Genomic DNA, 18429 nt, shown 5'->3' on the forward strand with positions numbered 1-18429 from the left:
TCCCAAATGAGGCACTGTCATTTTATTGTTTTATACAGTAACTGTACAGACTTTTTCACATTTCTACTGGTTCCACTGCTAACCATTCTTCCTGGCATTTCACGCCCATTCTTCTCGTTGAAATTTCTTCTTCCTGAGGTTCAACCTTTGGAAGTTCCTCCAGTGAGACTCTCCTTCAGTGATCAACTCTGTCTTTTGATTGCACAAAGATGTCTTTGCCCTTCTTCTTAAAGAATAGTTTAGTAAAGGATGAGATTACATGTGGATACTTAACTTGCTGTCAGCATATTGAAGATACTGGCTCTTGCATTTATCACACTGGGTTTACATGAATTTGATCCCCATGTTCACTAATTGGCTGCAATTCAAAATAAGGAGTTTTTTTTGTTTATTCTTTATTTTGAAAGAGACAGAGAGAGCACAAGGGGGAAGGGGACAGAGAGAGAGAGGGAGAACCCCAAGAAGGCTCTGTGCTAGCAGAGCGGGGCTCAAACTCACAAAACTGTGTGATCATCACCTGAGATGAAATCAAGAGTCGAATGGTCAACCAACTGAGCCACCCGGGCACCCCCAAAGTAAGAATTAAAGAAAAATCAATCTGCTATCGCCTACACTGTAATGGAATCCAAATTTATGTTTAATATAGCAAATCTATTAAAATTATCATTTATAGCCCTCATCCTTAAAAAAACAAAAGGCTTTGAATTGACTATTCAAATCTGAGAAATTCTTCAGGGACAAATTTCAAGAATTTAGTTATGAAGATACAGATTTATATAGCCTTAAGAGGAAGGTAGCTCTTTATTGAACATTTTCCTTGAAACTTCCAATCGTGGAAAAAGTAGCAGGAGCATAGGAGAAGGACATCGTTTTAGTATGTCGAATGTCAGTGTCAAATGACTTAATATTAGGCTGCGGCTTTAATGTAAAATGTGCACTAATAAACAAGTAAATTGGGTGTAGATTTTCAATAAATACCTAGAGTCAGCATAGAACTATTTAAGACAAGTTTAAAACTCAAGTAACATTTCTGTACATTCTTTTTTCTTTTCTTTTTTTTTTTTTTTTTTAGTGAGAGAGAAAGAGAATGTGCACATGCACGGGTGGGGGAGGGATGGGGGAGGGAGAGAGAGAATCTTTATTATTCTAATTTTTACTTTCTTTTTTTTTTAATTTAAATTCAAGTTACTTAACATATAGTGTAGCATTAGTTTCAGGAGTAGAACCCAGTGATTCATCACTTGTAAGTGATGTAAGTATGTATACAACACCCAGTGCTCATCCCAAGGGCCCTCCTCAATGCCCATCCCCCATTTAGCCCATCCCCCCACCCACCTCCTCTCCAGCAACCCTCAGTTTGTTCTTTGTATTTAAGAGTCCCTTATGGTTTGCTTCCCTCTAGTTTTTATCTTATTTTTCCTTCCTTTCTCCTATGTTCATCTATTGTGTTTCTTAAATTCCATTTATGAATGAAGTCACATGTTGCAAATAGCAAGATTTCATTCTTTTTGATTGTTGAGTAATATTCCATTGTGAATATCATGAGTAATATTGCACATCGTCTGTACGGGAGAAAGAGAATCTTAAGCAGGCACTCAATGCACGGCCCGATGCACGGCTCAATCCCACATCCGTGAGATCATGATCTGAGCAGAAATCAAGAGTCAGATGCTCAACAGACTGAGCCGCCCAGGCACCCCTCTGTACATTCTTAATGTACTTTCCACTTTTCATATTACACTTCTCTTTTTTCTTATGCCAGATGGGAAGGAGTCACCCCTTCTCTCTTTGCAAATGTTCTTTCTGCTGACTATAACTGCCAAAAAACAAATGTAATAGAGTCAAATATGTATTTGATTTATTAGTCTAGGTGGTTCTTTCTTAAAGAGAAATAGACATTTATGGTTTAAGGCCCAGTTAAGGTTTGCTTTCTTCCTTTTACATTTCTTCTTTCCTTCCTTCTTTCTTTTTTTTTTTTTTTTTTTTTTTTGTTGTTTTTGAGACAGTATATGCGATTCACCTTTTGTTTAAAAACACAAACCAAAAAAACCTCTATGCCTCTTGGCCTGGTTGGCTGTCCATGATACTCCACTTAATTTAATAAAACTGTTTCATATCTGCTGAAACACAAAGTATAATGGCTGATGCAAAAGCAGAACTCAGCAATAGGACGTTCGGGTAAAAGCTGGGGAAACCAAGGAGGCTTCACAAAGTACGTCAATCACATAGCAAGTGAGTTGTACATTAAGCGAGAGAGGAGACTCCTGCTTTCTCGTTCCTTCTATTTCATCCATCATGAAGCCTTATGAACCCACTTTTTGTTCACTTTCCCCTCTTCATGTCCATGGTCATTACTGTTGTCAACACCATCTTTGTTACTTGCTTCAACCCAAGCTGGCTGCTTTTCAACCTGCTCTACACATGACCTAAAACACACTTGACCTGACCAGCCACGATCCTGCTTAAAATCCTTGGTTTTATTATTACTTTTCTACCCTTTGAGTGTCTGGCACATAGTGGTTGCTAAATAAATGTGTGTGTGTTTTTAACGAGATAAGAGAAGAAAAAAGGAGACGAGAAGTAATGGAAAGATCAGTACATTAATTCACTTAATGAATATGGGAACTCCCACTACGTGTCCTGCACCGTGCGTGGTGTTCCCGAGGGTGAACACAATAGATACAGGGTTCCTGTCACAGGGAGGCTTCAGGCTCACTTGTTCCGTGTAAACAACTAAACGGCTAAAGTGTCCAGGCAGTGACTACGCATGGGGTATTGTCCTAAATGTTCTATGGAAGTGATCTCACCTGGTCTTCACAACCATCTCCAGTGAGTTAGGCACTCTTATTATGCCCATTTTGTTCAGGAGACCACTGGGGCATGGCAAGGTTAAGGCAAACTTGACGGACAGACCAGAACCCTTTTTCTAATTCAAATCTATAACACACGGCCAGCATCCAGTTCATTAGAACAGACCAACGATTTCTGAAGGGGAAAGGGGATGTTGTACAGCAGAGGCATCACCGAGCAACCAAAGAGAACTGACTTCCAGGGTTAGGTGTGGCTATGTCTGTGCTAGATTTTCAGAAGCCTCCAGAATTCCTGGTGCATAGTAGGAAGGGGATTCATTTCTGTACCCCTTAGCCTTCTGCATAAAGCACGGTGACCAAGTTTGCTCTCAGTCCAGGATTTTCAACTTAGAATTTATCCAACTACCTATTTTGTATTTTTTTTTTGAAATCTTTAAGTTTTTGGTTTTAATACCTTACTGTATTTGTTCTTAAATTGTACCCTTTGAAAAAAAATCATGTTTATTAATCTTTTAATATTTTTTAAATGTCTTAATAGTCATTATCCTTAATATATTTTTATGTTTATTTATTTATTTTTGAGAGAGAGACAGAGCAAGTGAAGGAGTGGGGGGAGGGAGGAAGGGAGAGAAGGAGAGAGAGAGAAAGAGAGAGAGAGAGAAAGAGAGAGAGAGAGAGAGAGAGAGAGAGAGAGAGAGAGAGAGAGAATCCCAAGCAGGCTCTGCACTGATAGTGGGGCTTGAACTCACGAACTATGAGGTCATGACCGGAGCTGAAATAAGAGTCAGATGCTTAACCGACTGAGCCACCCAGGTGCTCCTACCCTTAATATTTTCTTCCTTATTATTATTCACTTATTTTTTTTTTTTTTACTATCTTTCAACTAAACTTTTAAAGATACTTTGTACTTTCCACTTCACATTTCCGAATTTGCTTCATTTTTTGCTCTTCTCAACCATATCCCCAACTTTATCTAATTTTATTTTTTTAATAAAGGTGGTTAATTAAACGGGGTTAAATCTTATGCCTTTGTGAGACTTTAATCTCGACTTGCATAAATGAGGGGAAAAGGCCTCGTGGAGCACGAATCCCAGGACGTGCTTCTGGGGATGGTTTGCGGTGAGCCAGTCCTGAAGGCAGAGATCGGTGTGGGCCGGGCTTTGTGTGCCAAGGAGGGGCGAGGGGAGTGGGGAGCCCTGAGCGGGTGCGTCAGGAAGCCCGGCTCTTGCCCAGGTTCTTTCACCAACTGCCCTTGTGACCTCTGGCAGACCCCTTCCCTCCTCTTCTCAGCAGGAGCAGGAAGGGGCTGAAATAAATCATTTCCAAATGGGTCTTTCCAGCTTCACTATTGTGTGTGCCCTGTGATTCAGATGCTAGCGGATTAGCAGAACAAAGCAGGGCATTTTGATGGAGTCATATTAAAATGGCATAGCAAATTATGAGAACACTACTTTTTATTACTTAATAACGTTCTCAAAAGAAATCCTTGATGTATCCCCGACCCTGTGCCTAAGCCTTGCCCTGTTCCTCAGCCTGTGAACCCCATCAAAATATCCCTGGCATCAAAATGGCAAAGTCACAATAACACGAGCCCTTTGCAGAATGGCAAGGCTTTTATTTCTATAGAACTGGGTTTGGATTCCAGGCTCAGTTGCTCACTTATCCCTTAGCTGTGTGGCCTTGGGAATGAGGCTCTTCAGCCTTAGTTTCCTCATCTATAAAAGTAAATTACAGTCCTGACACTGAAGATAATAAGCTTAGAAATGAAATGTGCAAAGGGCCAATGCATGCTTCATCACATATAGAAAGGAAATAAAGTATAAGGGAGTTTAATGGTCCCCAAAGAACTTCCTAAAAGAAAATCATCTGTGCTTCACTAAAAAGTTTTTAAATCATGATTTGTAGGTGGGGAGGGTCTTGGGTTTCAGAAAGGCCGATGGCCCCAAGACTGGGAAGAGGTCATGGGCTCAAGAGGGAAGGAAAAGCAGAGATCAGACAGTCAGACAGTCTGAATGCGTACCGAACAACTTATCAGATGTACAAAGAGTAGGGAATGTTTATGAAAAACAAGCCCCCATGTCTCACTCACTCCTATCCCCAGATCAGAGCCTTGTTTCTGAGTCAGAGCTGAAAATCAGCCTTTAGAAGTGTTATTGCTCACCAGGGGCATGTACTAGGATGATACAGCAACATTACTTTTGAGCTCTGTGGCACTGTGACCTCATCTGGCTTAGAGGAATCTCAGAAAGACTCGTTTGTGGCTTTAAGTAGTGACCAAATTGGCTAAAAGTCCCAAAGATAAAACATGTTTGACATGTTGCTTCAGGAGGAAGTTTGGAACACTTGGTGAACTTCTTGAGAAATAAGGTAATCTTGTGAAATTGGGTCATCTGGTTGCCGAATTCCTGAGATCCAGGAAAGAGAGTATGGGGGTGTGTATGTGGGGGGAGGATGGGTTGAAACTGGTTGGATGATGATGATGATGATTTCTCGAGAATCACAAAGAGAAAGAATGCATTCAGGTTCTAGAAAACTGTCCATATTCTCAATTTTGGAATGGCCCTCTACCTCTAAAAGAAAGCTTTACCTGGAAAATTATCTCACTTTCAATTTTCATTCTTTTGAAAAAGAAGTGGGCACCCACAAGATACTACAAGCTATTGGAGGCGTTCAGTATATCAAATCAGGTAAGACACAGCCATTCCTGGATTCAGCTGACAGTCTTATGAGGATAAACTCATAGATAGCTCATGGTACAATCTAATGTGCTGGGTGCCATTTCAGAAAATTGAGCAAAGTACTGAGGATCACAGAGGACAGATCAGTCAACTCTGCCTGTGATATTCATAAACAAAGTCTTCATAGAAGAGGTAATATACTACTTCTGGTTTCTTATAATAAAGGTAATTTAGGACATAAGCAGGGGAGAGATTTTAGTCAGGTGCAAAGCGTGTACAAAGAACACATAGAGTCAGAAGCTGATATGGCATAGAGTCACGGGCCTAATACGGACTGGAATTTGACAAGAAGGCTGTGATGGCAGGATCTTAAACTGCAGGGTAGAGCGACAGGAGGGAGTGAGTCTACAAAGACACTTGGAGGCTAGCATTCATGCTAAGCTAGAGTGTTTGGATTTTATCTATAAATTCCAAGAAGGCCAAGAAGAGTTTTTGTTGTTTTGTTTGGTTTTCTTTATTAACCTGCCATGGGACATCATGGTTTTGTTTTTAGTCATACACATTCAGTGGAAGAAAGATGTTTAATCAACTGCACTCAGGAGACTCTCTTAAAGTTAACGGTCTGGTCTTGGAAGAAGGGATAAACACCACCGTTAGAAGAAGTTGGAGGTAAGTCCTCACACTGAGGTGGAACAGTATACACGAATGAGAGATCAGATGTAAGGATGTTGAGACGAGCTAGAAGGAGGTCTTGATGATGGCAGCAAGATTTAATTTTGAAGGCGGGCTAAAAGACAGCACCATAAATCGATATGAAAAATAACCTCATTCTTCATTATACACATGTTCTCTTGACATGTTTTTGCTCATACAAGTGGAGGAGAGTGTGTGCACCTATTTTTTTTTTTATGTGGGCAAAGATGTTTTGCTTTAAGAAGATGAGATGGGGTCTGGGTGCAGCCTACTCGTAAGTGTAGGACATCACATGTGCCAGAGATGATCACCAAAATTCATGATCTCTTCTTTCTGGGCACATGGCTGGATTCCATGTCCTAGCTTCCATTACAGTAACGTGTGGCCCTGTGGTTGAGTGCTAGCCCCTGGAATGTGGGCAGAAGTGACATACACTGATTTCAAGCTTGACCCATAAACTTCAGGGAGCAGTCCTCCGTGCTCTGTCCTCTGGCTGGTTGGAATGGAGGCAGCTTCCATGGCATTAATCAAAGCTACAAGGTGAAGATAACAGAGTCTCCAAGAGCTTAGGTCCTCAAGTGACTTTGCAGAGGCTTTTCACCTCCTCGGTATTGTTACACGACTAAAAACATAAGCATAAGTTGAGGTCTGTTCGTTACAGAGATTACTCTACCCTATTACATCAAATTGTCACATTGATTTGTTAATTTAATGAATATCTGTTGAATATTAATCGTGCACCCAGCACTATATTGGGTGCTGGTGATGGAGTGAAGAACAAAGTATATGAACTGTCTTGCTGTCATAGAGCTTACGGCCCAGGAGGTGAACACCAATTTTATATGTTTCAGCTCAGTGTGCCTCGATGTACTATTTTATTACATCAAAGTATACTTTTTATATTTAAAAATCTCCCTTCACATAATATTGATTTTTTTTTGACAGAGAGATGCACACGTGCAAGTGGGGTGGGCAGAGGAGGGGGGAATTCCAAGCAGTCTCCACGCCCAGAGCAGAGCCCGAGCCCCAGGACCTGAGCTGAAATGAAGAGTCAGACAATGCTTCACCGACTGAGCCACCCAGACGCCCCTCTCCTCACACTGATTTTTAAAAACATGATGAGTGCTATTGGTGGTTTGAGATGATTTTCATAAATAATCAAGAACCAGCAAGGTATAGAGACAGCTGATGTGTAAGCTCTTTCCAAGTTTCTAGTCACTTTAGAAATTTTATATTTTATTAGTGTCCTGGCAGAGTTTACAGTTATCTACATGATATGATTTATGTTACCAATATCACCAGCTTAATGCTTGAGCTGACTTTTTCATTAATAGAAAACATGTTCCTTTGACATTAATAACAGTGAGAATTAATAGGCATTTATATGAACTTCTGCTTCTGAGAAAAGGTTTTTAAGCTGAGTGTGTGTATATATTAGTACAGAACAGGTCTGGGGAGGGGGGTAGACGGGATAGGGAAGTAGCCCCTGATGGATTCCAGGTTGCATGGGTTCTGCTTGAGTTGCCCATCAGAAATTCAGGAGGTTCTGTGTCTGGTAGACAGCTGGGTTCCTGACTCGGGGGGTCTATTTGTAGGTTGGAGAAAAGAAACTAGTGGTGAGGAGCAGATTGAAAACACAAAGAGAGGGGCTGATACATGGGGCTGCAGGCTTCTTTCTTACCTGGGAGAAAGGTCCCAGGAGTTGCTTGGTTCCTCTGGGACACTCTCTTCAACACTCCGTGAGTTCAGATACACACTTCACACTTAACACAGCATACACTTCTTGTGATGAGCACTGAATAATGCACAGAATTATCAAGTGGGTCAGGAGTCCAGGCACAGCCGAAGCGGGTCTCCTTCTCAGGGTCTCATACGGCCACAGTCAAGGTGTTGGCTGAGACTGCAACCTTATCCAAGACAGCTTCTCTTCTGAGCTCAGGGGCTGTGGGCAGAATGCAGCTTCTGATTAGGTCAGGCTCACCCAGGATAATCTCTTCTGATCAGCTTAGGGGCCTTAATCACATCTGTAATATCCCTTCACCCTTGCCATAGAGTGTAACCTAATTGTGAAAGTAGGAGTGATAACCTATCCACAGGCCTGCCCACACTGAAGGGGAGGTGATTACACAGAGTATGCTTATCAGGAGTTGAGACTCTTGGAGGTTATCTTAGAATTCAGCCCACTACAGGGCCATGGATATATTCATTTATAGAGCAAGTATTTTTTGAGCACCTAGTATTTGACAAGTGTTCTTACGGTATCTTTGAAGACAATAAATACTTTTTTTTTTTTTAATCTGAGAGAGAGAGAGAGAGAGAGAGGGAACGAACAAGCAGGGGAGGTACAGAGGAAGACGGAGGGAGGGAACCTCAGGCAGGCTCCTCTCTCAGTGTGGAGCCTGATGTGGGGCTCGATCTCCAGACCCTGGACTCATGACCTGAGCCAAAATCAAGAGTTGGACACTCACCTGACTGAACCACCCAGGTGCACTGACAATAAATAGTTTTTAAAAATTAGAGCAGAATCAACAGGATTTGGACTGCCAGAAGTTAGCGTGGCAAGTGTCTGTTTTAAGTGAGGTGTTAAGGTTTGGTTTCACGGAGAAAGAAACATCTAGCACAAGACCCCTTATAATAACCACAGTTCTCCCTTTACCTACACCCAGAGGTCTTCAGATATTTTCTCAATTTATTTTCCCTTAATCCTTAATCTTTATTTTGGTAGGACTAATGAGGTAAATTAGAAATCCCTACGTTGGATTTTATTACATGAAAGTTAAGACTCCACACACCGGGGTGAGCCAGAAGGCAAAAATCTCGTACGCCCAAAGAAACCAGGGAAACCCGCTGTTGTTTCAAAGGGGTTCAAAAGGCAGAAATCTGTTGTTCAAAAAGGAATCCAGCACGCTCACATTTGGTCCCATCACTGAATCAGGAGGACACTGGGCCTGCCCAGAGCACACAGTTCATTGGGTCACCAATTTCATTCATCCCATGCAATATATAGAGAATTTGTTATACGTTAGGCTTCACAAAAAGCATGAAGATTTCAAAGATAAGTAAGGTGCAATCTCTGATTTTGAAGAATTTGCATAGAGTGAGACACAGAATCATGTACAGATAGTTCCAATTATGGCATCCTGTCAGGAGCATCAACAGCTACTTGCTACAGAGACACAACACTCTCCCTGGGGTATCTTAGCGGAAAAGTGGAACCAAAACCCTTAACAATTTCTAGATGAGCTCTCTAAAATGTGGCCTGAGATGATTTCGACAGATGTAGAGTATTCTACAGGCCCAGGGTGGGGCTGGTGAAATAATCGCATTTACCCACAAATGGCTCCCTTGGGCTGAGCCTGGGAGAGGAAATGGTAAGCCAGTGTTGTCACTTGACCAGAGAGCCCAGGAGGGAAGAGCAACAGAATGTTCAGTATTGAAAAGTTGGCATTTGTCTAACTGGAAAACACAGCAGTACCACAGACCCTGCTACTAGGAAGCTAGGGAAACAGTAGCCTCATCAACTTTCTCCAGCGTGTTCTGTCATAGCCCTTGTGCGAGAACTGGACTGTCCACAGTCTTGTCTGCTCTGGATCTTAACGCATCAGTCCCTGAAGATTGGCATGGCCGATGATGCTGTTATCTATGCAGGGACCAGGCTGCTCAACGGCCCTTGTATTTGCTGGCTATTGCAAGGGGACGAACCATCCTGAAATACAGTGGCTTGAAACAACAGTCATCTGTCCACCCCACAGTTCTGCTGATTGGGCTCACTTGGGCAGTCTTCCTGTCTCGGCCAGGCTTGGCTGGTCTCAGCTGGGGTGTTTCACGGGCTAGCAGTCAGCTGGGCTGGTGCTTTATGACAGCCTTGTCTGGGACACCAGGGCTGACTTAGGCCTCTCCACACAAGGTCTCCCCTCCCAGGCTTATCTGCAAGATGGTCAAAGGTTTGTAAGATCAACAAGAGGGAGATAAGAACTCATTTTTGCTATATTAATGACACTGATGACTTTGGTGCCAGTCAATTTTCTTTTTTTTTAGTATATATTTTTTTAATGTTTATTTTTGAGAGAGACAGAGTGTGAGTGGGGGAGAGGGAGACACAGAATCTGAAACTGGCTCCAGTCTCTGGGATGTCAGCACAGAGCCCAATATGGGGCTCAAACTCAGGAACTGCGAGATCATGACCTGAGCCGAAGTCAGATGCTTAACTGACCGAGCCACTCAGGCGCCCCCAGTTAGTCAATTTTCTATATAATAGCTCCTTGACCTGGGTTAATGCAGAAGTGACATTTCACCTCACCATTTCCTAAAAGCTAAGCGCAATCCAGGGACATACTTATTTTGTTTTTCCAAAGGTAGGAGACATAGGCAAGATTAAAACTCCAGGTCAGAGAGTGATTCGTCTGACATTCTTTTTGAGCAGCCTGCTGCCAGTGATGTTTACAAAGCACGTTGGACTGGACGCGGGGGTAAAGCTACATGGTGCTAGCCCACGAAGATGTCAGCCTGAAGGTGAAGGGGGCCTGGAGTTTGCCCAGCTGAGAGGAAGGGGTTTTCCTCACACACAGCTGTGTGACCAGTAACCTGCTCAGATGGCTCCAGAAGTCCCTCTCTTTAGCTTTCCCTCTGCCTGAGTCTTCCCACCCTCCCCCATTAGCCCTTGTGAGATTTAGTAATACAAGCTAAGCGATCATTCTCACAGAAAGGTAAACCTCCATCAAGGTCACGGGTCATTCTTCCAATGCTCTGGATTATCCTGAGATCAATGAGAATTCACTGTATATAAGTTCTGGTAGTTTCAGGGAGCTACTAAATTATGCCCCCTTTCCCTGTGAAGTGAACATATTTTATTCACCAGAAAATACCATCCAGATGTCATTGTGTTTGACAGTAATTGGTTCAACAGTATCTACTGAATACCCTTGCACCGGGCACTGTGCTGTGAGGTGGGAGCACAGGCATGGTCCTGGCCTCACGGAATTGGGGGCGGGGGGTGTCTCACAGAAGATGCACTGAGCAAGCATTAAAACTACCACGATTGTTAGGAAAAACTGTAAGCTGTCCTGAGAACATAAAACGGGGGGATTGCGATTCCTCTCAGGGAATCAGGGCAAGTTTCCCCAAGGAACAGCTGTTTCATGTGAGACCTGAGGGGTAAGTAAGAATTTGTCAGGTTAAAGGGGTGGTGGAAATGGGAGACCACGTGCCCCGCAGAAGAAGGAACGTGTATGAGTGCCCAGAATCAAGGCATTCAAACAACTGGAAGAAACCTCGCTGAGAGGAAAAAAAGGCTAGGAAAGCAGCACATAGGGATGGGTGCCCATAAACCACATTAAAGTTTTCATTTCTAGTCACTGTCGTTGTTGTTGTTATTAGTGGTAGTAGTATTAAATCCTTCATCATTTACAAGTAAGTTTCTTTTCAAAGAATTTTTTTAATGCTATTTCTAATACCATTTGGGTCTGTCCCTCTGTCTATCTTCAGATACACCTACTTCTCTGTCCCTTGGCCGGTCTGTGTCCCCTCAGTGTGGCCTCCTGTATGTAGTTCTTGACAATGCTCTCTTCCCGACCTTGGGAATATCTTGAGAGTAGGATCCTGGGAAACCTCACCACTACACTCAATTTGTCATCTCTTTGGGCAGATTTCAATCCCTACAACTACTTTTCCCTCTAGGCTATTTGAATTAATGGTGAAAGTAAAATTTCATGAGACACTAAATGAATGTTTTACTCCTATGTAAACACCTAGAATTTAGAGCATTCTAGTAAAAGCAAGGGGAAACCGAGCTAAGCTAAAGAGACCCCTCTGGTCAGCTTGCACTATTCGTTCCCGTTAAACTCTGAATGTGTGTTACTTCCCATGGCCACCACCCTCTCCTCCCAGGGAGAGGTATCTATAAATGAAAGAAATCAGGGGACAGACTTTCAAGATGGTTTTCATTTTCCAAGGCATTGGGCTGGCTTCTTGTTAGTATTCTGGAGGCTGCTATATCAAGTAATAGACCCTGGTATTTACTAAAGAGCGTTAGGTGGTGGAAACTACCTGGGCTCAGAGGCCTTGGGTTCAAGTTCTCATGCTCTTGGTTGCGGGTTTGTGGCATCTCTGTGCTACAGCATCTCCATTTACAAGACAGCTCCTTGTAGCCCTAAAATCATAGCTATTCACAAGCTCACATACACTTACTACCTTCTGTGTTGAAGATTCTGTGCTACTAGGTGTTGAGTATTCTAATTCACTTTGTTGACAAATAATGGACGCCAGTTTAAAGTCCACATTTAGAGTCGCTTCACGGCGTGACATGTTCATCTCTGTCAGGATTGGTTAAAAAGTTCTATGTCTAAAGAATGTGCACTTTGGTGCCATGGAATAAGACAGAGTAGGGACTTTGCTTTTCTTTCTGACTTGAATCAGCTTTGGCCTGTTTTTTATTAAGGTGTGAAAGATTGATGCCGGCCACTTAATTTACCTCAGATGGTGCAATCCAGTTTGTACCAGTGGATGACCTCCACTTGGAAGATACAGGATTTTTTAGAAAATAATACCAACTGGAAGAGAACAGAAGGAAGGCAAGAAGTTTCTCTTTTGTCTTTATTGTGTCCAAGTGAAAATTCGGCCAAACGATAACCATTATTTACCACAGAACTACTGTGGTTTTTATCCCTCCAAAATGTCACTTGATTATCTTGATACAGCACAATGCTACTTTATTGTCTTGCTACAAGGCAGGGTCCCTGCCCTAATCACAATAGAGAAACATATTTGGTCAGCCTCTTTTTCAAGCTGCACTTCCTATAAAGCAGCTACTGAATTATCTGAAACTGACATGAAGCCATCAGCCAAATAATGCAATAATGCACTAAAAAAATATTTCCTGAAAATAAAAGGTCATCGTTGGCTAGATATCTGGACATTTAAGAGATGGTGGGAACATGAAGGCTTGGGTACATTCTCTAATGTGTACAGGGTGGGTGTGGTGAGAAGAGGGGCTGATTCTTGAAATAAAATCAACTGCTATCAACAACTCTGAGTCACTAGCAAAAACAAATGACATGTTTTCTGTGATCCTTGCAACATCTCGTAAATTGACCCTAATCAACAGAAAGACCGGGTGTTGAACAGGGTATTCCCTAATTTCTTCTTTTATTTAGCAGACATTTATGGGAACTCTCTACTGTGGCAGGAACAACGGCTGCTGCTCAGGGCTGGGCAGGCAAATGTGACTAAGAACTCAGCTCCACAAAGAGCCTGGAAGATCTAGAAGTTTCTTACAACAGCATGAGATATGTGATAACACCTTATGTACATATGTGCTTGGCCTGGGAGTCAAAAAGCAGTAAAAGGTTATCTCTCTGAGTGCCAGAGGTATTTATGATAATAAGTATTATAGCTAACCAGAAGCTTCCCTTAAAGGCACAACCCAGAAATTTCAAGAATGGCTTTCTCTCATAGCCCATTGGCCTCAACTTACTCTGACTGCAAAGGGTGCTGGGACATAAAGTCTCCAGCTGAACAGCCATTGCCCCTTAAAACACTGGAGTTTCTATTACCAAGAGGAGCAAAGGGTATGACGGTTCAAAGGGGGAACAGTAAGCAATTTCTGCACCTGTCATTTTTATTCCGAGCTTTCTTGAGATACAATTGACATATGACACTCTATTAGTTTAAGGTATACAACGTAAGCACCTGGCATATTCAAAAATATTAGGTATATATTGCATATGTACAATATGATCACCACAATAAGTCTAGATGGCACCCATCACCTCACATAGTTACAATTTTTTTTCTTGTGATGAGAACTTTTAAGATCTCCTCTGTTGGTAACTTTAGATGATACACTACAGTGTTGTTAACTGCAGTTGCTGTGCTGTACATCAATCCCCAGGACTTCTTTATCTTATAACTGGGAGTTTGTACCTTTTGATCATCTTTACCCATTTCACCCACCTCCCACCTGCCTCTGGTGACGACCAATCTCTTAAGTATTTGAAGGGATGGCTGAGAGAATCACTTAGAACCTCAGGAATGGAAGAAAATCCAGGGGTCATCTGATAGCCTCTCTGGGGGATATTTGGACTTTCTCTTCAATATTCTCATCCGCCTCTCCCCCAGCACTCTCAGGGGGTCACCTACCTGTTTGGGCACTGGCAGGGATGCGGCTTGTTTGCAATACTGCTCTTCTGGGCACATTAACTGAAAAGAAATGAGCCCTACCATTAGAAGCTATCGTCACCCTATTTATATCATCAGTTCTCAGAAGCTGGATCTTAAAAATGAGAAGTGACACTGTAATGGGATTAACGCATCAGCTAATGTAATGGATTCCTTTAGTCAAAACTAAAAGCCATTTAGGGGAAGCACATGAAAGCCATCCATCTAGTAAGGAAAATGTCTCTTCTGAATCCTCAGCAAAATTGGGATTAGAGGGGGACCACTAAGCTGTAGGGCGTACACCCTTTAGAGGTTTCTTTCTAGACAAGAATTGTGGAATGGGCTCTGCCACGGCCCTGGCTTACTGATCTTCATAATGAGCACTAGAGACAGAACCCTAAGTGACTGCTGAGCCCCCGTCCATTGACCTTGACTATCCTCAAAGGAGACACATGGAACAGAAGACACTAAGTAGCCGAGTTCCTTACATCTTTTGCAGACCTTCCCTCTGCAGAAAAATAGGAGCAAGAAGCTTGAAGGCAAGATATGCTCCTTAAAAAACAAACAAACAAAAAACTTTGCTGTTTGCATATACGTTGATGAATCCTTTAATTAAAGCAATTTGACATTCTAAGGTGTTTTCTCTAATGGCACACATGCACTTCTGTTTCTGATAGGCTGGAAAGTAGGGTATTATCAGAAGATCTGGCACAATGTTGGGTGGATTGTGTGCATAGTTTTAATTGAATTCTCATTTTATTTTTAACTTCCAGAACAGATGGAGTCTGGGGACCAAAATAATCCCACTCTTCCATAAGTCCTTGAAAATGAGTGGCTGTGATCCCATCCATCATTTGATCGGCATTTATATAGATCACCTACTCTATGCCTCGTGTCTGGGCTGCAAAGGAGAGCTATTTTTGTTGCGATAGTCCTGTTGTGGGATTAGCGCTTTAAAGGTTTCAGCGATGGTCACTGCTGGAGCAGAAATGGGTAAATTACAAGTAGGTACAGGAACAGGATGTGACCATCAGGTGGAGGAGGAGGCTCGCAGGACAGTGAACAACCAGCTGGCTGTGGCTGGCTAACTAAGGCCGCTGAGGAGACTCAATGAGCTCGGTAAAGAACACCAAGGTCCATCAGTGATACTGCTCCAGGAAGCCATAAGGAGGAGCTGCTGACAGAATGCCTCGTGGCGGCCATCCCTGCTGAAGGGATAGAGAAGGCTGTAGGTAGAAGATGGGGCTCCAAAGAGCAGGTGGACACAGGAACTGAGATGATGGACCCAAAATTATTTAATCTGAGCATCAGTTTATAGACCAGAGAGATATAACAAAGAGATAGCAAGTAATGAGGAACCTTCTAGCAGGAATCAGATATATTCTGCAAGTATTTATTGGCACCTGTCCGGCTGGCAAGGAAAGGGGTTGTAAAACCAGAGGAATATTTATGGGGCTGACACGGGATAAACCCTCTCCTCTGGCTCAAGCTCGCTCTAGGAATACCTCCTGGACCAGGAAATGACCTGGGAACCGGAGGAATGTACCAGCCTGGGGCTGTTGAACATCCTCCAATCTCAGCCTTGCAAACTGGGTGACAAATCGTGCCTCCCTCTGGCCCTTGCCCTCTTTTCCTACCCAGGCTGTGCAGCAAGAGCACACAGACCTTCTCCTCTGACATCACTGTCCTCCCCCTCCTCGTCACACCTCGGCTGGAGGCCCACTGCACCAGACAGGCTGGCCACAGGCAGCTCTGGGGGTCCTGGCCGTCCAACAGCTGCCCTCTCCTGGGGCAAGTGACTTGGCTTGGGCGTGACTTCAGGCCATTTTCTGAACAAACACTCCCTCAGCACCCTGTGCCGGGTACTGCTTGCTTTAAGCACCTTACAACATTAACTCACTTCAAGGGTACACTTATCTCGATGAGGGCAGAGAAAAGTACAGAATTGTGGGACCGTTATATTGTCCCCCTGAAACTACTATAACACTGTGTTAATTATACTTGAATAAAAATATACAAAAAAGAAACCCCCTCTCTGCAATAGGTCATTTTGTTATTTCCTTGTGACAAATAAGGCAACTGAAGCACAGTGAGGTTAAATAGATTGCCTAAGCTGGGCGTGAGCTTCTAGAGTGGGTGCTCAGCCTCAGAGATCCTGGCAACCCCCCCCCCCCCGCCCCCCGAGGAGGCAGCACAGTCCCGCCACCAAGCCTTCCGGGGGACGGAGCAGGCTCCCAGGCAGGTGTGTGCCCCTGTGGCCATCTGTTAGGTCAGCACTGTCTCTGAAATCCATGCACTCCTGCGTGAGAAGGGTTCCCCATCTTTCTCTCTGATCAGGACCAACTTTCCCTCTCGTTCTTCCTCCCTTACCTCCCCTGAAAATGAGATTTTTGTTCATGATTATTATTTGGGGTGGGGGATCCTAGGGAGCAGAAAATTGTCATAGGAACAGCAAGTGGTCTGCCCTGTGTTTCAGGAGGGAAAAGAGGTCGGTGCTGCCTTGTCTTAGATAACGTTTTAGATCTGGCTCTCAGGGGGTGCTGACAGATGGGCCCAAGATGCTTGCTTGATGTGACACTGTTTCTTTTCTCCCTGAAAAGTATTCAGTTAAGCTCTGCTTGGAAGGGAGGATCTGTCCTTTCCCTCCCCCCCCCCCCCCCCCGCCCCGGGGCCATCCACAGGACAAAATCGTCAGCAACGTGTCTTGTGGCCTGAGCTGTTTGTCCGGTATAACCCCTGCAAACTGGGGGTGAGGGTGTGGAGGTGGGGGACGTGTGCTTCAACAGAACCAGCCACACACGCTCACACATCCCGACACCCTCATCCCCTTCCCGGCCCGCCTGGGAGACAGCGATCTGGGGAGCAGCCATAGACAACACTTCCTTTCATCAACCATCCACCTCAAGGGCCTGCCAGCCCATGGCCAAGTCCCACCCAGCAGAGGTGCTCCCTCCTCCTGTCGACCACCTTTAGCTACAGAAACACTGAGAAGAAATGGAAAATTTAAAACTAAATCCGTGCTTCCTTTTTAAACCCTGGGTCTGATCAAATTCCTAGGCACGACACCCTTCTCATTGAAGCTATACACAAGGAAGGCATTTGGGACACGAGATGTATTATAGCCTATTTAGAGCAAACCTACAAAGGGCAGGGAAAGGGGAGGGGAGCTGATTCTTCTAAATCAGCTTGTCTGTCTCTTATTCCTACTAATTTGGGAGATTACAGGAGGCAGGGGGTCACCCACTGCTGAATTCCCGGGTCCTGGTGCCTGGTAAGCACTTGGTCAATATTCACTGAAAGACAATGGCCTGGCTTTCAATATGAGTAACCAAGGGAGTCCACTAGTTTCTCAGCACAACAGCCTGATCCATTCTTTCCTTTTCCAAACTTCCTTCTCAAGAAGCAGCTCAGAACTACCTGAGCTGTGGTACCTCTCAGGCTGTGTACATGGATTACCCCTGGGGCCCAGACGGGACCACAAGGCAGGGACGACATCATGGCAGCAAATCACCAATCCAGGGCAAGGACACACCGAGAAACCGCAGCCACCAAAGTGACTCCCTAAGTAAAGATATATTCAGAGTTGAGAGGCCAGGTCCAAGTCAAAGTCACAAACAGGAGACACAAAATAGTTCTTCCATCCCAGGGCACAGAATTCGAACGGAGATGGGGAGCCTGAGCAAAATCCAGAGGTCTGCAAGGAAAACTGAACGTGCCCCAAATTAATCTTAGTATGTCAAACACGTTCGAAACTGATCTCATCCACTCCCCTCTCGAAGCTTTGTTCTCATCCTCAGAATCCCCCATTTCTGTGGAACCTCACGCATTCAATTCCTTGCAGGAGAAGCCAGGGAACATTCCTGATTCCTCACTACGTTCCAGAGATTTTACCTGTTAAATGTTTCTGGGATCTGCCCTTCCTTCGACACCTGCTAAATGCTTCTGGGTTGCGCCCGTCCTCTGTACTTACTTCTGTGATTCATGCCCTAGTTAGAGACGATTTCTCTCCTCTGGGTTACATTACCACCTGTCCTCCGGGCCTGGCCCTCCCAACGCCTCCTTCTCTAGACAGAATGATCTTTCCAAAACACCCA

General features: G+C 43.8%; 1 protein-coding gene and 1 long non-coding RNA gene across 7 annotated transcripts in view; one reads left to right on the forward strand and one right to left on the reverse strand.

Annotated features, from left to right (window-relative positions):
- Positions 1 to 18429, reverse strand: part of POU2AF2 (POU class 2 homeobox associating factor 2) — a 483397-nt gene that overhangs the window by 238730 nt on the left and 226238 nt on the right. For 4 of the 5 annotated variants that reach the window (XR_008290705.1, XR_008290706.1, XM_053204130.1 and 1 more), the window contains exons 5-6: positions 14318 to 14377; positions 7863 to 8123 (exon numbers count right to left, since the gene is read on the reverse strand). The gene's annotated coding sequence lies outside the window, so the exon portion shown is untranslated. The remainder of the gene's footprint in view (positions 1 to 7862; positions 8124 to 14317; positions 14378 to 18429) is intronic. The other variant, XM_053204129.1, reaches the window with a different exon arrangement.
- Positions 5207 to 13008, forward strand: LOC113593172 (uncharacterized). Of its 2 annotated transcripts, XR_008290708.1 has the most exons (4): positions 5207 to 5497; positions 5595 to 5680; positions 6042 to 6157; positions 12618 to 13008. It is a non-coding gene; the product is annotated as an uncharacterized LOC113593172 (long non-coding RNA). The 2 variants fall into 2 exon arrangements; XR_008290707.1 differs by lacking the exon at positions 12618 to 13008 and having other exon boundaries at positions 6042 to 7159.

This window comes from Acinonyx jubatus, chromosome D1 (genome assembly GCF_027475565.1).
Source record: "Acinonyx jubatus isolate Ajub_Pintada_27869175 chromosome D1, VMU_Ajub_asm_v1.0, whole genome shotgun sequence".
In the NCBI taxonomy this organism is placed as follows: domain Eukaryota; kingdom Metazoa; phylum Chordata; class Mammalia; order Carnivora; family Felidae; genus Acinonyx; species Acinonyx jubatus.